General features: G+C 43.0%; 1 protein-coding gene across 1 annotated transcript in view; it reads right to left on the bottom strand.

Moving 5' to 3' along the window:
• The window catches only part of FAM81A (family with sequence similarity 81 member A), an 88,073-nt gene extending 74,870 nt beyond the window's left edge, over positions 1–13,203 (bottom strand). Inside the window, exon 1 of the mRNA XM_073211927.1 lies at positions 13,083–13,203. The gene's annotated coding sequence lies outside the window, so the exon portion shown is untranslated. The remainder of the gene's footprint in view (positions 1–13,082) is intronic.
• Positions 13,204–16,885: the final 3,682 nt, after the last annotated feature.

The following is a 16,885-nucleotide window of genomic DNA, read 5'->3' as shown; positions in this document are numbered from 1 at the left end:
AAAATACTCAATAAAATATTAGCAAACAGAATTCAACAGTATATCAAAAGGATCATACACCATGACCAAGTGGGGTTCATCCCAGGGATGCAAGGATGGTACAACATTCGAAAATCCATCAACATCATCCACCACATCAACAAAAAGAAAGACAAAAACCACATGATCATCTCCATAGATGCTGAAAAAGCATTTGACAAAATTCAACATCCATTCATGATAAAAACTCTCAGCAAAATGGGAATAGAGGGCAAGTACCTCAACATAATAAAGGCCATATATGATAAACCCACAGCCAGCATTATACTGAACAGCGAGAAGCTGAAAGCATTTCCACTGAGATCGGGAACCAGACAGGGATGCCCACTCTCCCCACTGTTATTTAACATAGTACTGGAGGTCCTAGCCACGGCAATCAGACAAAACAAAGAAATACAAGGAATCCAGATTGGTAAAGAAGAAGTTAAACTGTCACTATTTGCAGATGATATGATACTGTACATAAAAAACCCTAAAGACTCCACTCCAAAACTACTAGAACTGATATCGGAATACAGCAAAGTTGCAGGATACAAAATCAACACACAGAAATCTGTAGCTTTCCTATACACTAACAACGAATCAATAGAAAGAGAAATCAGGAAAACAATTCCATTCACCATTGCATCAAAAAGAATAAAATACCTAGGAATAAACCTAACCAAGGAAGTGAAAGACTTATACTCTGAAAACTACAAGTCACTCTTAAGAGAAATTAAAGGGGACACTAATAAATGGAAACTCATCCCATGCTCATGGCTAGGAAGAATTAATATCGTCAAAATGGCCATCCTGCCGAAAGCAATATACAAATTTGATGCAATCCCTCTCAAATTACCAGCAACATTCTTCAATGAATTGGAACAAATAATTCAAAAATTCATATGGAAACACCAAAGACCCCGAATAGCCAAAGCAATCCTGAAAAAGAAGAATAAAGTAGGGGGGATCTCACTCCCCAACTTCAAGCTCTACTACAAAGCCATAGTAATCAAGACAATTTGGTACTGGCACAAGAACAGAGCCACAGACCAGTGGAACAGATTAGAGACCCCAGAAATTAACCCAAACATATATGGTCAATTAATATTTGATAAAGGAGCCATGGACATACAATGGCAAAATGACAGTCTCTTCAACAGATGGTGCTGGCAAAACTGGACAGCTACATGTAGGAGAATGAAACTGGACCATTGTCTAACCCCATATACAAAGGTAAACTCAAAATGGATCAAAGACCTGAATGTAAGTCACGAAACCATTAAACTCTTGGAAAAAAACATAGGCAAAAACCTCTTAGATATAAACATGAGTGATCTCTTCTTGAACATATCTCCCCGGGCAAGGAAAACAACAGCAAAAATGAGCAAGTGGGACTACATTAAGCTGAAAAGCTTCTGTACAGCGAAAGACACCATCAATAGAACAAAAAGGAACCCTACAGTATGGGAGAATATATTTGAAAATGACAGATCTGATAAAGGCTTGACGTCCAGAATATATAAAGAGCTCACACGCCTCAACAAACAAAAAACAAATAACCCAATTAAAAAATGGGCAGAGGAACTGAACAGACAGTTCTCCAAAAAAGAAATACAGATGGCCAAGAGACACATGAAAAGATGCTCCACATCGCTAATTATCAGAGAAATGCAAATTAAAACTACAATGAGGTATCACCTCACACCAGTAAGGATAGCTGCCATCCAAAAGACAAACAACAACAAATGTTGGCGAGGCTGTGGAGAAAGGGGAACCCTCCTACACTGCTGGTGGGAATGTAAATTAGTTCAACCATTGTGGAAAGCAGTATGGAGGTGCATCAAAATGCTCAAAACAGACCTACCATTTGACCCAGGAATTCCACTCCTAGGAATTTACCCTAAGAACGCAGCAATCAAGTTTGAGAAAGACAGATGCACTCCTATGTTTATCGCAGCACTATTTACAATAGCCAAGAATTGGAAGCAACCTAAATGTCCATCTGTAGATGAATGGATAAAGAAGATGTGGTACATATACACAATGGAATACTACTCAGCCATAAGAAGTGGAAAAATCCAACCATTTGCAGCAACATGGATGGAGCTGGAGAGTATTATGCTCAGTGAAATAAGCCAAGCGGAGAAAGAGAAATACCAAATGATTTCACTCATCTGAGGAGTATAGGAACAAAGGAAAAACTGAAGGAACAAAACAGCAGCAGAATTACAGAACCCAAAAATGGACTAACAGGTACCAAAGGGAAAGGAACTGGGGAGGATGGGTGGGCAGGGAGGGATAAGGGGGGGGAAGAAGAAGGGGGGTATTAAGATTAGCATGCATGGGGGGGAGGGAGAAAGGGGAGGGTGGGCTGCACAACACAGAGAGGACAAGTAGTGACTCTACCACATTTTGCTAAGCTGATGGACAGTAACCGTAATGTGGTTGTTAGGGGGGACCTGATATAGGGGAGAGCATAGTAAACATAGTATTCTTCAGGTAAGTGTAGATTAAAAATTTAAAAAAAAAAAAAAAGAAAGAAAGAAAGAAAAGGGGGATTACTCCTTAACAGGATAAAACTATTGGTAAATCAAAGATCAACGCATGCTTTAAATATCCTTAATGTTGATCACTTAAAGGGTGTCAGATGATCAGCTATGGAGGTACTCTTTTCTGATAATATTCCTTTCTCTTAATTAAAAAAAAAAAAAAAAAAAAGCAGTTACTGTGTGCTGACCTCCAATGAGTTCTGCACAGTGGTATAGAGGGCATGTCAAAGTGTGGGCAAAGGGTCTGTTTGTTTCTACGCAGAAGATCAAGGCCTAGCTTGGATACCCAGAAAATGAACTAAGATACGATATGAGGAGGAGCTTCCGGCATCAGCACTCTCTGGAGGACTCGTGCCGGGGGATGATCATCAAAAAGCCTCCACAGGGATCCGGACGATGCTGCGGTTGTGGCTGCATCCAGCCCACCATCTCCTGGACTTGCCATAAGAAGGAGGAGGGAGATGTCTAGGCTGGCATGTGCATACAGTGAGACAACGAATTTGACTGGATCTGTACTGTTGGAACTCAACCAGGAGTTGGGAGGGGTGCAAGTTGTAGCACCCCAAAATCTCATGACTATAGACTATCTATGGTTAAAAGAACATATGGGATGTGAACAGATCCCAGAAATGGGCTGCTTTAATTTGTCTGATGGTTCAAGTACAGTTGGAAAATATCCATCATATCATAGATAAATTTTCACAAATGCCTAGGGTGCCTAAATAGTTTTCTTGGCTTCACTGGAGATGGCTGGTAATTATAGATTTGCTTTGTTTATGTCACCGTATTCCTATTATGTCAATATGTGTGTGCAAATTAGTTAGTAGTTTAAAACCTATACATACTTAAGGTACTATACAAGAAGATATGTCAAAGAAATAATCAATCCTCCCAAGTTTCCTTCATATGCTACATCTATAGCTTTTCTTCTTCCTTCCTAATTACAAACTTTAAATAGAATTCGTGCCTCATATCGAATTTACCGAGTATCATAATTCCTCCAGGTGGTAAAGATACCTCGAGACAAGTGCTGGGCATAGAAGCCACAGGGCATAAATCTGCAAAGAAGTAAAAAGCTAACCTTTGCAAACAATATGGCTTCTCTCTCACTTACCAACTTTACATTTCCCTGTATGGCCCCGGAAGATGACTGGTTAGCCAGAGACGGGTAAGATTCCTCAAGGGAGGAACAACCTAAGACAGGCACAGTCGCAGGGGGGCCATCAGGTGAGAATTTGGGGATCAACAGAGGTGAGGCTCAGAACCTCACCCCCCCTGCTTTGAGAGAAATCTTCTGCATCCGTGGATGTCTTGCTGCCCTTGTCTAGCCTGGATTAATACTTAGTCCATAGGCACACACCTGATCATCTGATCATCTACATTTGCCTTCTTACAGCACTAAACTATGTTTTCTACCTTTATCTTGCATCTACCTACCACTTCAGCATTTTATTAAAAATAAAAATAATAATAATAATAGGAGAAATGTGGGATCAACATATAAATCAAGTACAAAAATCAAATGAATATTCATATTTGACCTGATGGTTTATAGGTCATATTGCATGATCAAAACCGAAAGTTTCTGTGATGACTGCCCTTGTACTGTTCACCATGTAAGAATTTATTCACTCTGTAAGAATTCGTTCACCATGTAAGAACTTGTTCGTTATGCTTCAGAAGATTGGAGACTGACGAGAATTAGGCTTGAGATGGATTAATGATTGTACATTGAGCATTGACCCCCCCTATACTGAATTTTATTGTTGTTAACAACCATTTGATCAATAAATATGAGAGATGCCCTCTCAAAAAAAAAAAAAAAAAAAAAAAAAAAAAAATATTTTCCAGAGATCTAGAATATTCATTTAAGGTGTGGTATGGTGTGTGTGTGTGTGTGTGTGTAGCTGTAATAACGTTTCAGAGCAAGGAAAAAGAAAACATTTTTTAATTTTTGTTAGCTTTTTATAAGCATTACAAATAACAAAAAGTTCAGAGATTTTTTTCTATAACTCAGATAATGATAGATAATAACTTGCCTCATGAACATAAATTACATGAATTATCATGTAACAGAGGCCTCTAGAGTTCAGAGTCAAAAGATTTGGGTTCGTATTTGACTTCATCTTTTTTACACCTGGATAGTCTAAAGTCAGCTATGTGAAGATCCAGGAGACGAGAATTTCAGGCAGAAGGAAAAGCCAGTAAAGAAGGGGCTTGGCATATTTGGGGACTGGGAAGAAGGCTGGTGTGGTTAGAGCTTAGAAAGAAAAAGAAAGAGAGGGGTACAGTGTGAATTCAGAGAGCAGCATACGTACAGACTTGGAAGCCACAATAAAGAGCCTTGGTTTCATTTAAGATGAGAACCAAAGGAGAGTTTTAAGCATAGGAATAAGCTCATCAACTCTGCTCTGGTGGCTTTTAAAGAATGAATTACAGGAGTGCATAAGAGAAAGCAGAGAAACTATTTTTAAGGCTCTTGTAGTGGTGAGAAATGATAATGGCTTGGATGACAATGGTTATAGGGGAGATGGAGATAGAAGTGGACTAATTTTGAATATAATTTAAAGGTAGAGTTAAGCCAACTTGTTAAGAATTAGAGTGGAGGAAAATAAATCAAGGTTGTGGTTTATAATCTGAGCAACTGAGTCAATTAAGATGCCAGTTCTGACATGGAGAACCCGGTAGGAGCTCAGTTTTAGATATATGAAGTACAGAGTGCCTATTAAACCTTAAGAAAAAATGTGAATGAGGTTGCTGGAACTACAAGTCTGAAGTTTGGGGAAGAGTTTGAGCAGAAGATATCATTTGATCAACATTAGCACATAGGAGGTACTTAAAGCTGGGTGACTGGATGAGACCATCTAGGGAAGACGGGTAATTGGGGAATTGCTTGGGTTCTGGTGCCAAACCCTAGGGCAGAGAAGCAGGAACCAGATGCCCAGAATCAAGAACCAGGAACCAGGAAAGGAGACTGAGGAGGAGGAATCTGCTGAGTGGAGGAGGACCATGGCGACACAGAGGGCAAAAGCATTGTTTCCGGGGGTGTTACCCAGTGGTCAGCTGGGCCAGAGGCTGCTGAGAAATTGAGGCTCAAAAGGAAATGATGGATTTAGCAACACAGAGGTCATTGGTGACCTTCCCAAGGGCTGTTTTAGTGGAGTAAGGGGACAGAATCTCTATTGGGGCAGGTTGAGCTAAAAATGGAAGATGAATGAAGAGACAATTAGCATAGATGATGCTTTCAAGGACTTCTGCAGTAAAGGTGAGCAGAAAGAGGGGAAAGCAGCCAGAAAGACATGATGAGGGGTCAAAAGTGGTTTTTATGTTTTGTTTTGCCTTTTAAAATTGAAGACGTTAGGGTAGGTTTCTTTCCTGTAGTAGTGATCTGGTAGAGGGAGAGTAACCAGGGATGCTGGTTGAGGTATCCAACTTTTTGCTTGTTGAGTGTTTAACTTTCTCCATAATTCATACATGTCACAGATAATAAGCGTGTGTCCAAATGAGTGATTATTCTATTGTGATTAAAAGATCAAGTCCTGGACTCAGAACAGGCTTGGATCTTGCCTTAGCTCTGTCACTTGGTAGCTGTGTGGCCTTGGTCAAGTTAATTAAAATCACTGAGCTTTGGTGTTCTTTCCTATCAAAATTTAACAGTAATACCTATTTTATTAAGCATTCCATAAATAATAGCTGATGTTATCATTATTATTATCACTACCAAATACACAAATAAAAAACAAAGTGAAGATATATTCATATGCTTCAAAATGTACAGTGGTAAGAGTCAATAACTGCTTAGTGAGTTCAATAATGACAAAAATTTCTTCTGAATCACAAAGTAGTCTTTGCTTTCATACAGCTTTCAAAAGGTATGAATTAAATATTTTATGGAACTAGATACAGGTGCTGGTTGCACAACAGTTTGTATTTACTAAATACCACTAAACTGTACACTTTAAAGTGTTTAATTGAATTTTATTTGACTTTTACCTCAATAAAAAAAGGTATGCATTTAATACTTGCTATGAGCAGGGCACATATTATACAGCTCTGCCTTATTTTGTTTATGAAGATATGGGCACAATAAACTTTATTTTCCTTTTCTGGCCCAGAGTATCAAATTATAGTAGCAATAGACAGACAGACAGACAGATAGAGTTTGACAGTTTAAAAAATCTGTTCCTCAGGAAAGAGATTAAAGTACTCAATACTTTTTCCCAGACAGGACCAAAGGTTCCAGGTATCAGTCAGTAATAAATACTGGGTATAGTCATGTATCAAAGTCCATGTAGGGCACATTTACAAGCAAGAGATTTAGACTGATGTTTTAGACAAAAGAAACTCAGGAGAGGCTCCTGCAAAGAAAGCAGACTTGGAAGAAGTCTTAAGCAGCACCAGGGAGAGCTCCCAGCCAGCAGCCCGTTCATACTACGCCCTAAGAAGCAGCTGCCCATAATCCTTCAGAAACCCAGGTCATCCCCAGTTTGTCCTGCTTTTAAAGCAACGCCATCTAGGACTTAAAGATCTTTCTGACCCCCAGTGATGGAGACCACAACTGCTTCCACACCAGAATCCTTGGCCAAGTTCTCGGGGACCTAGCTCCCCACTGATCCCCAGTTCTACCTAGAACATTGCCACCCAACGTGCAGTCTGTGGACCAGGAGCACCAATACCACTTCTGGGTTTAAATGCAAACTCATAGGTCCCACACCAGCTCCATGAAACAGAATCTGCCTTTTAATAAGATCTCTAGTTGATTCATATGCACATTAAAGACAGAGAAACTTTCACGTGGGGAACATGACCACCTCGGAACTTGTCTTCTTCACTGGATAAGAAACTGCGGTTCAGGTCATAGGAACCTTGTCCAATGGAATCACTGGAAACAATCTGGAATTTTGTGTTCTAAAAGAACCCCAGCAATGCCTAACCACTTAGAATTTATAAGGAATGTCTACTTGATTATATAATCAATCATATAAACAACCAGCAAGAGATATGATAAAAAGAAAGAAACAAAAGAGAAAATTCTCTCTAGGCTGATACTCAGTTTGCAACAATAGGCAACAGATACTCGGTATGAAACATGTTTATTTTTCCATTAAACTCAGCTGTCGTAATTTAAGAGAGCCTCCAAAAGTATCAGTTGCTATTTAGCCTCCCTCAGTAAAGAGCTGTTTAATATTTTTAGACAATGAAGTTAATTCTCATCACTGCAGGAGGGGGAACAGAGTGTCATAAAGACACAGAAGGATGTCCCTAGCCACACATGATCAAAGTAGCATGTCTGGGGGCACTGTGACTAAAGGCATGTCCTGGTCATGTAAACGAATGAGCATACATTGGGGATTGCCAGAATCAGCACTAGAAGCTGCATATAAGTGATGGGTTTCTTGATCATGTTTGCTTTTCGCATTTCAATTTCCCAGCAGGAAATTTTTGTCCTGCTTCTTAGACGGCAGTCCCTAAGAGGTGATTCTCCATTTTGATCTTGCAATGGATTTTCTAGGCCATCATTTCAAGTAAATTCTCTGGGAATCAATCAAGCATACATCAGGCACTTGCTCTGAGTCCAGTTCTGGACTGGAAAGTATGAAGAGAAAAGGGGGCTGGGTAGTGAGGTCCAAAATATTTTCAAGTTGCCCTACCCTTGAAAGCCTTCATGTTTTGCTGGGAAGACTTAAAAAATAATAATGATGATGAAAAGCAAGAAACCATTGCAAAGAAAGGGAAGACAGAGTAATTGAGTGCTGAATTACACGTTTCATACTGAATTACATGTTTCATTCTGTTGAGTGCTATAGGAAGTCAGAAAAGGATGAGTTCTTTTCCTTTGCTAAGAGGAAAGGAAAGCTTAAAAGGGATCTTGGTGAGTGTGTGACATTTTAATACACAGAAAAGGGATTAAAAGATGAAAAAGGGAAAGCAAAGGCACAAAATGGAGAGGTATTTAATATCTCTTAATCTTACTGTCTACTTCCTAAACGGGAAGAAGAAGAGTATTTGTTTTGGTTGTTGACACATGGGTTTTTATTGAGAAAAAATGAGATGATGTTTGTAGATGTCCTTTCACCTAAAGGGCTAATAATCAAGCTGATGACATGATTTCAGTAACCAAACCTACCAGTAGTGATTGAAAACCAGAATATCAGTATCTGATTTTACCACTGTAGATAAAACCAGCCAAAAGATTTGCATCAGTCTTCAGCATAAGAATTTTTCTGCCCTCAGTCTATTAAGAAGCCAAGTTATAGATCAAAAGGATAACGATGATCATAATAACAGTAGCCGCCACTTACTATGGACCAGTGTCCTGGGCTCTTTGCACACGTGGCCTTGTTGTTTCCACATACGTCTACTCCAGCCAAGCTTCACACCTAGTAAGTGATGGAATGAGGAACTCATGCCTTTCTGGTCTCCAAGACCAAACTATTAACCCTATATTACCAGGTTTGAAAAAGGAATCAAAGCAAGAAAATGTGTCCTTCAAGGCTTTTTCTACGAGCCTATTGTTTTCATGAACAACATTTGGAGGAAAAAGTAGCTGAATAACAGAATGGAGTGAACATTGCACTAACCTTGAGAAGCACCCCTGCAGTTTTGGTTGAAATGATTCTAACATCCTCTAAACCTCTCTGAGCTTTCTCGACTCACTCTTGGAGAGAATAGATTTATAAGAGACCACAGAACTAACCCGCTTGTCCTTGTAACTTTGAGAGTGTTATTTTCTGAAAGGGGAAACGTAGGGTTACAGCTAGTGAATTTGAGTGCTTGTAAAAATCAGTTTGGATAAATTACATCCAAGGCATCACTTTTCTGCATAAAGTAGGTTTCTTTTGCCACTGTTTGTTGCCCTCACCTCTGCCATTTGTGTATCCGCACAATCTCAGAATCACCTCACAGCTTAATGTGCTTGTGCCATCAGTCTTACACTATGACGCTATTTGGTTTGGGAGGGAAAAACGTCGTCTTGCTTAATGCACTCCTGGGGAAGTAAAATGAGGCTTTTGTCCTATTTTTTTGCATCATCGTATTGATTGTGGAGTAAGTTTAACCCTTAGAACTTGAGGAGGCAGCATTAAGATCAAGCAGACAAAAAAGGGGAGATGATAGGTTGGAATGGCACTCATGCCACTAACTCAGCGTCCATAGACTCTGGCAGGAACCCATTGAATCAGGATGCTGGAGTGCACAGCCTGGTTATTCAACACTCATCCATCCCGTCCTTCAGTGAGCTGAACTCACTTTCTATCTATAGAGTCTCTGGTTTTGATTTTCCTTTATTTCCCAGGATTCTTTCAAGGTAATGACAGAAGCTCCCCTAACTGCTTTCCACACACCCCCAACCTCGCCATCAACCTCTCTAGTGACTCAGGGCACATCACCTGAGAAGACACACCTGCAGAAGTCCAGGATGGTGATTTACAAACTCTTTAGCTGTTTATCTGCAGAAAGAGTTTAGAAAAACTATGCACCCTCATATACATTTTTAAACTGACATCTCAAATTTTTCACCATAAATTCAAATAGTTGCAAAGGGTGCAAGTTCTGGCATAACAATCTTTTTAAATTAAACTGTTCCAACACACTTTGAAATGATTCCAAAAGCTTCTAAGCCCTACAGCTAATTAAAAGCCTACCCTATTGGGTCATTATGAAGACTCAAGGACTTAATAGATACACAGTGCCCTGTGCATGATAAAGACTGTTTTTGCTGTGTATGTGGGTGGATGGAGAGAGAGGTGAAGGGGTGGCAAGATGTTAGCAGTAAATCTTAGGAGGACTGTAGCAGATACACTGATGCCCCCCACCATATCCACTCAGCTCAATTTGAGCTTGCTCACAGCTGTGGGTCACATGCTGAAGAGTCTACACCTCAAATGAGACATCACTCTTGCTGCCCTGCTTTCCGGCTTTCCTGGCACAAAGGAATATATACTAACTGCTGTGTAGGCACAACCTGGAAACTGAGGCAGCTGACTCCCTCTCAGTCAACCCTCAACCTAAGGGGGGACAGAGAGCAGTGGAAAAAAGCCCCAGTTTCCACATCCTCTGGCGAGACAATTATGAAGCTTGTACTGTTTCCCAAATAGTCCCCAGCAGAACTGAGCCCTGTAGCCTGCAGTGGGGACCGCACAGTGAAGCACACATTATTGCTGTTTTTCCTTTTCCTGTCTTTTTCAAAGTAAATAAACAGATTTTAAAAAGGGTTTTAGAAAAGCAGCCCTGTGGTATGGTTGGGCATTATTCCTGGCTGTGTGTGCCCAAGTCTCCTCTATGGCCCTCCCACAGATTCTGTAAGCTGCCGGATATCCTTTAATAAGTCCATTTCTGCTTAAAAACCAATCTTTGGTATTGGATGTGTTCTATAGCGAGAGGTACAGCAGAGTGGCTCTGCATGGGGAATCCCCTGTCACTCAGGGCATCTAATCCCCTCAGTTGCTGCCATAAAAGATTACTATGAATTTTGTGGCTTATAATGGTACAAGTTTATTATCTCACAGTTTTTTAGGTCAGAAGGCCAATATAGGTCTCACTGGGCTCAAACTGAGGTGTTGGCAGGGCTGCATTCCTTTTCAGAGGCTCTAGAAAAGGCTTCCTTTTCCTTGCCTTTTCCGGCTTCTAGAAGCTGCCCACATTCCTTGACATGTGGACCCTTCTTCCATCTCAAAGCCAGAAACAGCAGGTTTAGTCTTTTTCACATGGCATCTCTTTGATCCTCTCTCTGTCTTCCTCTTCTACTTTTGAGGAATCCTTTGCTTAGATTGGTCCCATCTTACGATCACCTGATTAGCAACCTTAATTCCCTGGGCGATGTGAAGTAATACATTCATAACTTTGGGGTCAGGATGTGGACCTCTTTAGGAAAGCCATTATTCTGTCTACCAGAGCCTCACAACTGTTGATCCCCCATCTCTCCCTTCTCTCAGGATGATAGGGACATCTGGCAGGAAGCTGTGGCTTCCAAGCAAAGAGCTTTGCAGGCCCTTTCCAGAGAAATGGAGACAGACATTTATTAATGACCTAAACAAGAACTCTTGCCTGAGTATAAAGGACAGCAAGTAATGGCTTACAACTGCAAATTTAGGCTTAAGTGCAGAGACTATGATATATTCCCAGGTTTAAGTCCCCTAAAATAAAGAAATGAGGCATACATTCCTAAAGTCAAAATGCCATCTTGACTCTGTTTGGGGGCCTGTCTAGAACCAGTCAGTTCCTCTTCTCGAGCAGCCAATTAAGACCACACCCAAACCACCTCCCTTATCAAATTGTCACTGCTACACTCCTGGCAGATATACACACTGTAGTGTTCCCAGGGTGAGGTACCAGACACCAAGGGACAGCCCCTATGCCCCACAGCCCCCTGAGATTATTCAAATTAGCCAATCTTAAATCTTGCTCCCCTACCTCACCTGTTCCTTACCATAATAAGGAACCCCAGTAGGTGCCCGCCCACAGTTTCTCTTCTTGCCTGTGTGACTGGCCCAGGGGCTTCCCCTGAGTGGCCTTGGGCCCTGGGCTGTTTCTCCCCAGGGAGCTGTGAGTATAACAAAACTCCAACACTCTTTCCCATTGCTCTTTCTTAAACTGAGTCTGACCTCACCCAGGGTAATACAGTTAAAACACTGTTAAGTGTATTTATTTTCCTCACTTTTAAAATTTTGATTGATTTTTTCTCTCCACAAAGGGCTCCGGAAGACCTTTCTCAATAGCCTCAAGGCTAATTTTAACACTAACAGAGGAAAGTCCAGAAAGGCCTGAAGTGACTGCTGAGGGCGCCCAGCTTCCGTCTCACCCCTGATGCAGTAGCTGCTGCACCGTTTCCGTAGAACTGTCTTTTGACTGGTGCGGAAACCAGCGTCAGGGATAGGAACCTGAATTGAGACCGGGAGAAACAGCTGCTTCTTCCCAAATATCTCCAAACTGTTTCTCAGACCCACAATGTTCCTCCAGCAAGTCTTTCCTGTTTCCAGCAAAACTCCTGAATCTCCTTCGCCATGATAAACACCACACCGTCTGCCCCAGACTTCCCACCTGATCTCTCCATCTTTCGAACCACAGACCCCTTTCCACTCATGAGCCCTGACTGTCCGGTCTGATCTCCACACTCAGGAAGGAACAGGGACGCTGGACCCAAGAACACATGTGGGGAGCCAGCCCACGGGTCGGAAACCCTCCCCCGTGGCATTCCCCTCTGCCCCCCTCGCCCTCTGCGCCGCTCCCCCCTTTCTCTTCCCCAGGATTGGCTCTCTGCCGCAGGTCTCCTACCCACTCAAGCACAGGCTGCGGGAGATTCCACCTGGAAGCATGGACCTGGGAGAGATACAGGCAAAGCCTTTATTCCTCTGGTGGAGGGAGTTGATTTCACTCCTGGGAGGGAAAGAGGGTAGAAACTTGTCCTACTAGTGTGTTTCTTCCCTGCTCTGAGCAGTGACACTGTTGGACTGGGTCTGTTGGTCTGAGGATGGCTGTAGAAATCCCCACTAACACTCTGAGTAATTTCCTTACCTTGGTCCTGCTTCCAGCTGAATTGTTTGTCAGCGTATCTCAGTGAGAACTCTAGCTCTGGAAGATGCGTGCATGCTGCTTTGTTTCTGCTACAGATCAAGGTTCATCCTGCTTCTTCCAGCTCATGGAGTCCAGCTCTGGACTCCCCACAGCCTCCCATAGAAAGGGCACGTCCCTCCAATGCATCTGCTGCCCTGGGGGCTGTTCCCAAAGCAAACCCCAGCCTATGCTCTGAGCTCTTGTCCACCCTCCTCCTTGACCTGTGAGGCTGAGATTTGGGCTCATTCAGTTGAGCAAAACCCCAGAACAAAGTAACCGTAAAGCTACTGTAATTCAACATACCTGTCAAAAGTCAAAATGAATAACCTAGTGTGAAATCTACACTCCAGAAATACCTGTTGCTTGAGATTAATTTAAAGGCAACATTGTTTCAACTCATTTCTAACTTTTAAAATGGTTTCTTTCTCCTTAACACAGGATGTGGGAATGTTCCCAAGTTAATTAGTCACCCATGGCCCTGCTGGTTCTGGGTCACTAGAAAGTACCTGGAGTTCTTTGTCCTTCCGTCATTGAAATTCTTTCTCAGAGTCCCAGCTCCAGTCCCCATTCTTCCCATACTCATCCCTGCCCTGGGGGCAAGCTGGAGTTACGTATTGTTTCATGGTTAAGAGCTGAGTAAATTCAGCTCCACTAACTTGGCAACCTTAGATAAGTTTCCTTTACCTCTCTCAGCCTCAGTTTTCTGAAAAATGGAGCCAATAATAATAGTACTGGTGCTATTTTCTGTAATACTGTACAATAATTTCTGTATTATAATTAATTTCTGTATTATGATAATAGTACTGATACTATTTTCTGTACTAATTTCTATACCATAATAATAGTATGGAACTATTTTTGTACTACAATAATAATAATTTATGGTATTAGTACTGATACTATTTTCTTTAATAATAATTTCCTCACTAATAATTTCTGAACTAATAATACAGATATAATAAAAAGTCTGTGATAGTAATTGAAAGGAAAGGAGCGACACACAGCAGCAATTCACCAGAGAATTCCGCTTTATTAGGGAAAGGTGCTGGGTTATATAGGAAGGGGCATAGGGTGATTGTGGTGTTACTTCTCCGGGGCTGGTGGCTGGTGGCTAGGTCCTGGGATTGGGAGGGGGGCGAGAGGTGATTGGGCTTCAGGTGGCGCCGGCGGGAACCGAGGACCCCGAAGAGAAGCCAGAAGTTTGCCATCTTACTGGTGGGGACCCTTCATTCCCCCCTTTCTCCTCTATGGGGTTGTGGACGTTGCTTTCTCTCTGGCTGCTTCCTGCTGAACAGGGGCGGAGAAGGGAGTGAGGGCTTGAGGATTGGGAGGAAAGGGTTGATAGGATTCCCCACAGTAAGGACGAGTAGATGTGGACTTCTTCAGGTTTGGAAATCAATGAAGGTTCCCTGTAACCATAGGTCGAGGACCTGTTGATTCCAATGGTGCCAAGAGGATATGGGTGTCAGGAGCCAGGCGTCTGCGGCCATTGTTTCCAGGAACAGTTTCCAGCGGAGAGAGGGGTCCATCTCAGCGTGTGGTGAGGAGGTCACGTGAGGGTGAGGGATCTTCTGTGGCCAGAAGCTGGTAGTTCCTGAGTAAAAGCTGGTTGAAAGCTTGATTAGAGATTTTTCCGACTTGGGATTTGATGAACTTTATTATACAGGGTAAGAAGAGACAAATGAGAAGAATGACTATTATGGGGCCTGCAATGGGCCAGACCCAGGTAAGGAGGGGGTTTGTTAGTATTGAAGAGAATGGGTTGGAATTGGAAGCAGAGTGGAGACTGGAGGCAAGGTCGGTGAGTTTGGTGATGTCAATTTCTACAATGCCAGATTCGTTGATGTAATAGCAGCACGCTTCCTGGAGGAAGAGCAGGTGCCGCCCTTCTCGGCTGTAAGCAGATCTAGGGCCTGCCGGTTTTGAAGGGTGACTTTAGCTAGCGAAGTGACCTGTCTTTGGAGAGAGGCCAGGGAATCGGCAGTGGATGTCAGGGCTCCCTCAAGTTTGGTGTCGAGATCTCTAACTGCCCATAGAGAGTGACCCAAGGCTCCTCCCGAAAACCCTGCCCCAATGGCTGAGGTGATCAAAGAGCTACCGACCATGATGGGAAGGAAAGCAGCCCTTTTTGTGCGCGAGGGCAAGGGAGGTTGGAGCTCCAGAAATTCTGCCATGCTGTAAAGTGTAAACTGTGGGATTAGGGTGACGAGAATGCAGGGTGTATCGGAGTTGAGAGGCAGTGAGTTGAAAAGACTGCCATTACACCAAAAGAAGTGTCCCGGTTGCGTAAAAGTCTTAGAGCCGGAGGTAGGGGTGTAGATAGAGAGGCAGTGAAGTGCGCTGGAGGGGGCTGGAGTTGGGCCTACACAGTGGTGGATGGTGAGATTATCTGCATATTCTGGTTCACATAGGGGTATGTCTGCCAGGGGGCGGAGGGGTTGTCCTTCTGCATGGAAGGAGTAGTTGGAAATATTAAGGGGCACAGCAGCCAGCAGTGGGCGCTGTAGTGATGCACACAAGAAACAGTTGGCGGTGTTGAGGGTGTGGTTGAGAAAGATGGTGGTGTCCTGAATGAGCTGTAACCAAGAGTAGGAGGAATAAGAAGATGAAGAGGCACTGTCAAGAGTTTGGATAATGACTTTTTCGGAATGTCTGATATCTGATGCAACTTGAGAGATCTGGGAGTGAGAGGGAACATACTCTCGAGAGATATGAAGGGTACCGTGTGGGGTCGAGAACCCCCCGTAGTAAACTGAGGCTGTGACTCCAGCAGCCCATCGAGAGTTCCAGGGATCTGGGATTGATAAGGAGAATGAGCCGTTGGGATATTTCATGAAACGGTTGGAGGAGTAATACTGTGGGTACTGGAAGTCACACATGTAGTGAATGGCACAAGACCAGTAGGGACATCCCCCGTAGGTGTCTTGCCATCGCTTGCAATAGGCTTGTCTTTGGTCACAGAGGAAGCAGAGGTAGGGAGAATAAAGGTAGCTGCTAGTGAACACTTCAGTGGAGGGAGAAAAGTGGAGGTACAAAGGCTCAGAGCAGCCTTTCAGAGGGCAGTCTGATGTGGCAATGAGGGCAGTAACTTTTGTTTGATGCTGTGTGTAAGTCTGTCTGACTTTGAATCGCCATACAAAGGAGGGTGGGGTGGCAGGGAAGACAATAGGAATGAGGAAAAAAAGCGAGAGAGCAGTAAAGGAGGAAAAAGTCATGATTCGGGTATGGATGGCAAAGGGGGTGCATGGGAGATGCGGAGCTTCAAGGGATCAGAGGGATGAGGTGTGGTAGAGTAGACAGCGTCTTGGGCTGTATCCAAAGGACTCTGGATTGTGACTGATGGGTCTTGGGTGTCCAGAGAAGGTGGGTCCTGAGTATTTGGTTTCAACCTGGAGATATGAATCCAAGGGGTGACAGAGTTATCAGGCAGTGAGAGCTTGGCAGCCGAGGGGGTGCAGAGAATAACTGGGTGTGGACCTTCCCATTTTGGGGTGAGAGAGGGCCGATCCTCTGGTGGCTTATAAAACACTAGTTGGCCGGGCTGTAAGACAGGAGGATTTTGGGAGGCGGATGGATCAGGAAGGATCCAATCCTGATATTTCCACAATTCAGTGCAGAGGAGAGAGTAGTGGAAGGGCCATATTGGGAGGAATTGGTTCCTTTGTGGGAAGGGAGCCCCGGGGTTAGAATCGGGCAGCCATACATAATCTCAAAGGGCGACAAGAAGGAAGGTTTCTTTGGGAGGGCCCAAATGCAGAGTAGAG

Source organism: Manis javanica, chromosome 8 (assembly GCF_040802235.1).
Source record: "Manis javanica isolate MJ-LG chromosome 8, MJ_LKY, whole genome shotgun sequence".
Taxonomy (NCBI): domain Eukaryota; kingdom Metazoa; phylum Chordata; class Mammalia; order Pholidota; family Manidae; genus Manis; species Manis javanica.
This window is presented reverse-complemented; position numbering and strand designations above follow the sequence as displayed.